The sequence below is a fragment of the Bos grunniens genome, chromosome X, assembly GCF_055505025.1.
Source record: "Bos grunniens cultivar Pamir isolate PY7600 chromosome X, Bosgru_T2T1.0, whole genome shotgun sequence".
NCBI classification, from domain to species: Eukaryota; Metazoa; Chordata; class Mammalia; order Artiodactyla; family Bovidae; genus Bos; species Bos grunniens.
Window position 1 is genome coordinate 132,807,189 of NC_141194.1, and position 8,988 is coordinate 132,816,176.

Sequence of the window (8,988 nt, forward strand, 5' to 3'; positions counted from 1 at the left end):
CAGAGGGTGAAACTAACCAGGCCTTGCTGCCTGTCATGTGACAGGCTGGCTACATGGTCCCACCTTTTGGGGCTGCCCTGTGAAGTGTCCCTTCGAGGCCGGCCCTCTTCGGGCCTTCCTCATGCTTTGAACATTATAATAGCCACCAACGTACTGCGCGCTTACTATGCACCAAGGATTGTGCCCTTTACAGGACTGATTTTTATAATCTTCACCACAACCCTGTGGAACAGATATTGTTGCTGCCTCCATTCTACAAGGTGTGGAAACCGAGGATACCGAAGGTTTGATAACTTGTTCAAGGTCAAGTTAGGATGTAGCAGAACTAGGATTTAAATTTGAACCAAAGTCTGACTCTGCAGCTTTTTATTCATTCATTTATTCAACCAATCAGCCTTTCATAGACTGACATATGCCAGGCAGTGTGCTTGGCATCAGTGGGTATACACAAGAGCAACAGTTCTATATGTCTGATTCTATCTCTCTAGCTTAGACTGCTCTCTAGAACTGTGGATTTATGAATCCAACTGGCCACGTGACATCATTCTGAGACTAATGTACTCAAAACAGGACTCTTGACCCTTCCTCCAAAGTTGCTTGTGCAAAGCTTTCCTTAATTCTGCAAATAGCATCATTATCCAGGCAGTCGCTCAATCCAGGGCTTGAAAATTGAGACGCTATCATTTTTTTCCTCCCTTTTTGGCTATGCTGCACGGCACTACGATCTTAGTTCCCTGACCAGGGATCAAACCCATGACCCCTGCATCGGAAGCTCGGAGTCTTAACCAGTGTATACTGCCAGGGAAGTCCAAGAAGCCAACTTTGAATGCTTTCTTTCCTTGACCCCTGACATTTAATCTAGTGTCTGGTTGACTTGATCTCAAACATATCCTAAATCTTTTCATGTTTCTCCCTCCCTTCTCCCCTCACCAATCCATATCCAGAGGGAAGTCAGCATGAACATTAATACATCAATCACATCATTTCATTCCCCTGCAGATTGCCACGTGCTCTGACCTACATGGCACTGCCTGAACTGAGTACTCTGTTGCCACCCTGGTTCCCTGCCCTCTCCCTCCTCTAACAAGCTGAGCTCTTTCCTACCTTTGCCTTTGCTCACATACCCCTCTCTGCCTAGACTGTTCTCCCATTAGATCTCAAATTATTATTATTTTTTGGCCGCACCATGAGGCATGTGAGATGTTAGTTCACTGACCAGGGATCAAACCCGTAGCCCCTGCATTGAGAGTCTTAGCCACTGGACCACCAGGGAAGTCCCTAGGTCTCAATTTAAACGTCACCTCTTCAGAGAGGCCTTCCCTACCCAGTTTCTAAAAAGTAGTCACTCTCTTCTCTCTGCATGGCTCTTATTACTAAAGAATATTTTCTTTAAAAAAATTTTTTTTCTCCTTGCCTATCTCCCTCACCCACTACAATAAAAGCTCCATGAGAGCAAGGTTGGCCCTGAGCATCTGAAAGAGTATGTGGCAATAGCAGGTGCTCATTAAGTATGGTGGCAGAGTTGGGGGGTACAGCAAGGTGGGGGGCACACAGAGCGGTGGAAAATCCCTGGGAAATGACAGAGGAACAGCAGCCAAGAAGCAGCAGAAGGACTAAAGAACCTTCTGTGAGCCCGGGCTAGGGGGCAGGGAGGCCTGAGGCTTCTAAGTTTCCACTCTGCCAGTCACTAGCCAAAGGCACTGAGCTTCTCTGAGCCAAAGCTCCCCTAGTTGACAACAGGAATAATGGTATTGTCACCTAATAGGGTTGTTGGGGGGTGTGGGGGACTCTGCTCAAACCCTCCAGTGGCGTCCCAGCTCGCTCCGGGTAAAAGCCAAGGTCACTGTAATGGCCTCCACGTGCCACACACACCCTCCCCCCTCCTCCCTCTCCACTTCCCCTTTGCCCTCATCTCCTACTACGTCCTCTCACGCCTTTCTTCCAGCCCCAACGGCCCCTCCACTTCCCAGCTGCAGGGGCTTCAGCTTGATGTTCTCTCTGCCCAGAAAGCTCTTTCTCCAAATACCTGTGGAGACTCAGCCCTCACTTCCTCCAGGTCTAGTCTCAAAGGTTCACCTCCTCGGTGAGACCACCAAGGGTAACCCTGTTTGACACTGTGCCCTCTCTGCCTTCTCTCACTTCCCACAGGCTGGCATGATGTGAAAGTGAAAGTGAAAGTGAAAGTCAGTCAGTTGTGTCCGACTCTTTGCGACCCCATTGATTATACAGTCCATAGAATTCTCCTGGCAAGAATACTGGAGTGGGTAGGCTTTCCCTTCTCCAGGGGATCTTCCTGACCCAGGGATCGAACCCAGGTCTCCCGCATTGCAGGTGAATTCTTTACCAGCTGAGCCACAAGGGAAGCCCAAGAATACTGGAGTGGGTAGCCTATCCCTTCTGCAGGGGATCTTCCCGACCCAGGAATCAAACCGGGGTCTACTGCACTGCAGATGGATTTTTTTTACCAACTGAGCTATCACTTCTTTCCCTCATGTAACCATTTGTCCTCCCTGTTAGAATGTAAGCTTCATGAGAGCAGGGAGTTTAGCTGTCTTATTCACTGCATCCCCACAGCCCTCAGGATATAGTAGGCATCCAGTCAGTCTGGATTGAATGAATCAATGAAGAGCTGGCATAGTGCCCAGCATATAAAAAATGTGTGGTAAGTGGCAGTTATTATTACAAATGACTATGTGTGGTCCCCCTTCCTGTGTCCGTGGCTTAGCACAGAGCCCTGCACTCAGTTGGCATGAGTTGAAAGAAGAACTCTACTTGAGGTAGAAAGTCCTCTCTACTTGCCACAAGAGAAAATACATAGACACGTGCTCTAAGAGTGCAGAGGAGGGAGGGCAGGACCGCAGGCAGTTTCTAAAAACCTGATCTCCAGACTCATTCCTGCCCCCAAAAAGGAAACAGGGGACTTCAAGCAAAGGGCAAGTCCCACAAAGGAGCACCAGGGAGGCTGCATGGCTCCTCTACCTGGGCCCCTGGTCTTGGAAGGGGTCTGTCACTAGAATTCAGAGGGCTCATGAACTTGGATGGGGAAAGCTGCATCTTTATTTCTGCTCTCTCTCAACTCCATTTTAGCAGTTCCTTCAATCATGAATGCAGGCAAAAACCCACCATGATCTCAGAGGGCCTGTGACTCGGCCACCAACAGGAATCACATATATTTTCATATCATAGTGAGTGAATCTTAAAATATCAATATGCTCATCACTACTGTGAAATTATGATAATTGTAAGGCTCACTGCTGGATCTTGTTATTTAATCTGCTGAAAATGAGGCACATATATCACAAATTTTAAAAATATGTTGGCTGTATTTCAGTCTCATGGGTTTCCATTATAATCCTCTGTATTTTATTTTATGTATTTAAAAACATTATTCTGAGAAGGGAGGAGGGTTCAGGCTTCACCAGACTGCTAAGGGGTCTGTGGCACAAAAAAATGCCAAGAGCTCCGGGTTAGAGCATGAGCAGTGTGGTTGCAATTGGCCCCAGCTCTCTGGTGACTTCTTCCAATGGGAACCTACACACTCGAATGTGCTAAGTGGATTGGGGCAGACTCTTTCCATTCCTGGATGGGGGAATCCCCTTCCCCCACTGTCTCAGCTTCTGTCATTATGTCTGTGAACTGACTTGTCAAATGACTGGTAGGCCTAGGGTCTCAAACTCCTTCCTGGGAGTTTGATCAGGGCAGGCATTGGGTCTCTAACTGCTTCCTGGACACACTGTACCATCCAAACTAGATTGCTCACTGTTCCTTGGGAGAGCTTCACACATCCTACCGTCTTACCATCGCCTCTGCCATTCTCTCTGGCTAGAATGCTGGCCCAAGGTCATGCTACTCAAACAGCAGTTCTTCCAACCATACGGGCAAATAACATATTTTCATGCCCTCAAGGGGCTTCTCAGGTGGCTCAGTGGTAAAGAATCCGCCTGTCAATGCAGGAGATGCAGGTATGATCCCTGGGTCAGGAAGAGCCCCTAGAGAAGGAAATGGCAACCCACTCACTCCAGTATTCTTGTCTGGAGAATCTCATGGAAAGAGGAGCCTGGTGCCAGTCTTTGGGGGTGAACTGCAGTCCATGGAGTGGCAAAGAGTTGGACATGACTGAGCACGCAGCACTTTCACAGAATCATCTTTCAGGATTTGAAATAGCTCAACTGGAATTCCATCACCTCCACTAGCTTTGTTCGTAGTGACGCTTTCTAAGGCCCACTTGACTTCACATTCCAGGATGTCTGGCTCTAGGTGAGTGATCACACCATCGTGATTATCTGGGTCGTGCAGATCTTTTTTGTACAGTCCTTCTGTGTATTCTTGCCATCTCTTGTTAATATCTTCTGCTTCTGTTAGGTCCCTACCATTTTTGTCCTTTATCGAGCCCACCTTTGCGTGAAATATTCCCTCGGTATCTCTAATTTTCTTGAAGAGATCTCTAGTCTTTCCCATTCTGTTGTTTTCCTCTATTTCTTTGCATTGATCACTGAGGAAGGCTTTCATATCTCTTCTTGCTATTCTTTGGAACTCTGCATTCAGATGCTTATATCTTTCCTTTTCTCCTTTGCGAACAACAGACTGGTTCCAAATAGGAAAAGGAGTACGTCAAGGCTGTATATTGTCACCCTGCTTATTTAACTTCTATGCAGAGTACATCATGAGAAACGCTGGGCTGGATGAAGCACAAGCCAGAATCAAGAATGTTGGGAGAAATATCAATAACCTCAGATATGCAGATGACACTACCCTTATGGCAGAGAGTGAAGAGGAACTAAAAAGCCTCTTGATGAAAGTGAAAGTGGAGAGTGAAAAAGTTGGCTTAAAGCTCAACATTCAGAAAACGAAGATCATGGCATCTGGTCCCATCACTTCCTGGGAAATAGATGGGGAAACAGTGGAAACAGTGTCAGACTTTATTTTTTTGGGCTCCAAAATCACTGCAGATGGTGACTGCAGCCATGAAATCAAAAGATACTTACTCCTTGGAAGGAAAGTTATGACCAACCTAGACAGCATATTGAAAAGCAGAGACGTTACTTTGCCAAAAAAGGTCCATCTAGTCAAGGCTATGGTTTTTCTGGTAGTCATGTATGGATGTGAGAGTTGGACTGTGAAGAAAGCTGGGTGCTGAAGAATTGATGCTTTTGAACTGTGGTGCTGGAGAAGACTCTTGAGAGTCCCTTGGACTGCAAGGAGATCCAACCAGTCCATTCTGAAGGAGATCAGCCGTGGGATTTCTTTGGAAGGAATGATGCTAAAGCTGAAACTCTAGTACTTTGGCCACCTCATGCGAAGAGTTGACTCATTGGAAAAGACTCTGATGCTGGGAGGGATTGGGGGCAGGAGGAGAAGGGGACGACAGAGGATGAAATGGCTGGATGGCATCACTGACTCGATGGACGTGAGTCTGAGTGAACTCCGGTAGCTGGTGATGGACAGGGAGGCCTGGCGTGCTGTGATTCATGGGGTCGCAAAGAGTCGGACACGACTGAGTGACTGAACTGAACTGAACTGAGCATGCACTCATGCCCTCAAAACCCAATGTTCTGGAACCCCACTGAATACTTGCTCAAACACTTGAGGTGATCCTCAGCCACTTCTCTGAGGAACATATTGGTTTTGCCCTCAAGCATTTTAGCAGCTTGAGGTAGGCAGTGGCCTTCTGTCGAGGCAAGAATGAAAGGACAGCATATTCATTTTCAAAACAAAATGGCAACTCCTCTACCTGGGTCACCATTCCTGGTATGCATAGCACCCAGGTCTGAGTTTTAATCTGCAGCAAAGAAGCAAATACTCACCAAAGAGCTCAGCCTTGACCCCATGTACCCAGCATCTGGTTCCCAACACTAATCTTTGGAGAAAGCTCAGTCACCATGGTAATAAAATGACAGACCATAGACTCCAGGCTGGATAATAAAGAAGTGAAGAAAGCAGAGGGCTGATAAAGTAGGGGAAATAGAAGCATCAATGGATTGGACACCCAAAAAGATAGAAGAACAGTTCTGGTAACAAACAAGCAAACTGGAGGATGTGGAGGTAGCAGAGAGCTGAGGCTTGAAAGTGAATTTTATTTATTTTTTTAAAAAATTCTTGGAGTACAGTTGATTTACAATGTTGTGTTAGTTTCTGCTGTACAGCAAGGTGACTCAGTTATACACATACACAGATCCCCTCTTTTTTAGATTCTTTTCCTATACAGGTCATTACACAGCATTGAGTAGAGTTCCCTGTGCTATACAGTAGGTCCTTATTAGTTACCTATTTTTTATACGAAAGTCTTAGTCGCTCAGTCATGTCCAACTGTTTGCAACCCCATGGACCATAGCCCTCCCGGCTCCTCTGTCCATGGGATTTCCCAGGCAAGAATACTGGAATGGGTTGCCATTCCCTTCTCCAGGGGATCTTCCTGACCCAGGGATTGAACCCAGGTCTCCTGCCTTGCAGGCAGATTCTTTACCATCTGAGCCACCAGGGAAATGTGTACCTGCTAATCCTAAACTCCTAATTTATCCTTCCCTCACGTCTTTCCCCTTTGGTACCCATAAATTTGTTTCCTGTGTTTATGTATCTACATCTATGTGTTTTTTTTTTTTCTGTGAGTCTGTTTACGTTTTATAAATAGAGTCATTTGTACCATTGCTTTTACATTCCACATATAAGCAATATCATATATTTGTTATTCTCTGTATGACTTCACACAGTATGATAATATCTAGGTCCATTCACGTCGCTGCAAATGGCATTATTTCATTCTTTCTATGGCAGGGTAATATTACATCGTATATATGTATCACATCTTGGAAGAGTGATTTTTATTAAAGTGGCATAGTTGAGAGCAATGTCAGGGCTTAAGTGTGGCTGGGTAAGTGTAGCTTGAGAAGGAGTGCAGAAGAGATAAAGGTGAGGAAGTTAAGGAACGCAGAGATGGAGGCATTGAAAGGCATGTTCATATGGACATGTCATCCGTGATAGTGGGGGCGCTTCTGGAGGAGAAGAAAATCATGAACTGTTTTCCCAAAAGTCTTTAATGAATGAGAGGGAGTGGGGAGAGATGACAGGGATTGGGAAGGGGAAAGGTTAGTACAACCTTATAGTATGGATCTTGGGAGAGCAAGCCATTAAACATCCTTCAAGGTCTCTCCTAATTTTTGCCATTCTCTGATCTTTCCCCAGCTGACCAGGTAACTGCCCAGCTTCAAATACCTCTCCTGATGGCTCCCAAATGAATATCTCTAGCTCTGATCTCTCTTCTGAGCTTTAAACAGCCTATCCCACTGCCTACTTGATAGCTGCTCTGCTTGGACCAAATCTATGACCTTCCTTCCAAATGTGGTTCACTTCCCATCTTCTGCATGCTGCGTGTGTGTGTGTTCAGTCATGTCTGACTCTTTGCGACTCTATAGACTGTAGCTCGCCAGGATCATCTGTCTATGGGATTCTCCAGGCAGGAATAGTGGAGTGGGTTGTCATTTCTTTCTCCAGGGGATCCCCTATCTCCATGCTACCAATATCAATTGTCTAAGTCAGAAACTTGGAAATTATCCTTGACAGTTATTCCCCCTCTCCATTTCCCATGTCCAATAGATTATTGAGTCCTGCTGATTTCCCCTCCTAAGTAACTCTTGAGTTCATCCAATTCTTTCCAGTACCATCCTGGCCCCAGTTATCATCATTTCTTACCTGGTCTAATGTATTAGTTCTCCACACATCTGCCCCCTCTGGTCTGTTCACTCTGCAGCCAGAGTGTTTTGAATGCAAATCCAATCATGTTACCTGCCTGCTTAAACTTATCAATGCCTTTCCATGCTTCTTAAGATAAAGGTCAAAAGACTTATGGCTCTATGTTCATCATAAGATTCTTATCCTTAATTCAACATTAGAGCCACCTGTGGAGACTTTAAGCCATTGATACCTAGGAGAATTCCTGGTGGTCCAGTGGTTTGGGCTCTGTGCCATGGGTTCAATCCCTGGTAGGGGAACAAAGGGAACTAAGGTCCCACATGCTGCAGTACGGTCAAAAAAAAAAAAAAAAAAAAAGGATATTGATGCCTAGGTCCAAACCCAGACCACTAAATCTGAATTTTCAGGAAGCCAAACTTGGGTATATTTCTCTGAGGATTTTAATTTTCAGCCAGAACTGGGAACCTCTGCTCTACATAGGTACCTCCCTACCACTCCAGTTTCTTGATGGCACACATGGCCATCTTGACTCTGTTCCAGCCACACTGCCTTGCTATTAGTCTCTTGGACTGGAACATTCTTCTCCAGCCCACCCCTTTCACCTAGAGAGTGACAATTCATCTTTCAGATTAATGGGTAATTAACTGTCATTTTCTAGCCCCCTCCCCAGGTACACATTAAATCAGATTCTTTCTAGCAGTCATCCAATCATATATTTGCATTTTATTTCGGTGGTTACTTGATTACTAAACTGTCAGCTCCGTATCTGTCACTCACTGCTGAATTCTTATTAGCTAGCACAGTGGCCACCACAATATAATGGCTCAATAAATATTTGATGGTTGAATGAATGAGAGGTAAGATGAGGTATATGAAACCATATGAGCCAATTATATTCTTTGATCACAACTGAATTCTTAATCTAGGTCACATACTGAACCCCTGTGGTTGGGCCCAGTATGGAATCAATGTCCTTGATTACAGCCTAAGTCCCTTTTCACAGTTGCTTCCACCACTGGCTCTCAATCCTGGCTGCCCATTACCATCACCAGAGAAGCCTAATGAAAAACAAAAAAAAAGCTGGCCCCACCCCAGACTATTTAAATCAGAACATCTTGGGGTGGGGCCTGGCCTGATTAGTTTTTTTTTCTCCTAGCTTTACTGCGGTATGATCAACAAATTAAAAGTGTGTATTAACATATTTTGGTTGTACAATATGATGTTTTCTTAAAGGTGTGCCTCATGATGATTTGATCTATGTGTACATTGTGAAATGATTACACAGTGGAATTGACAAATCCA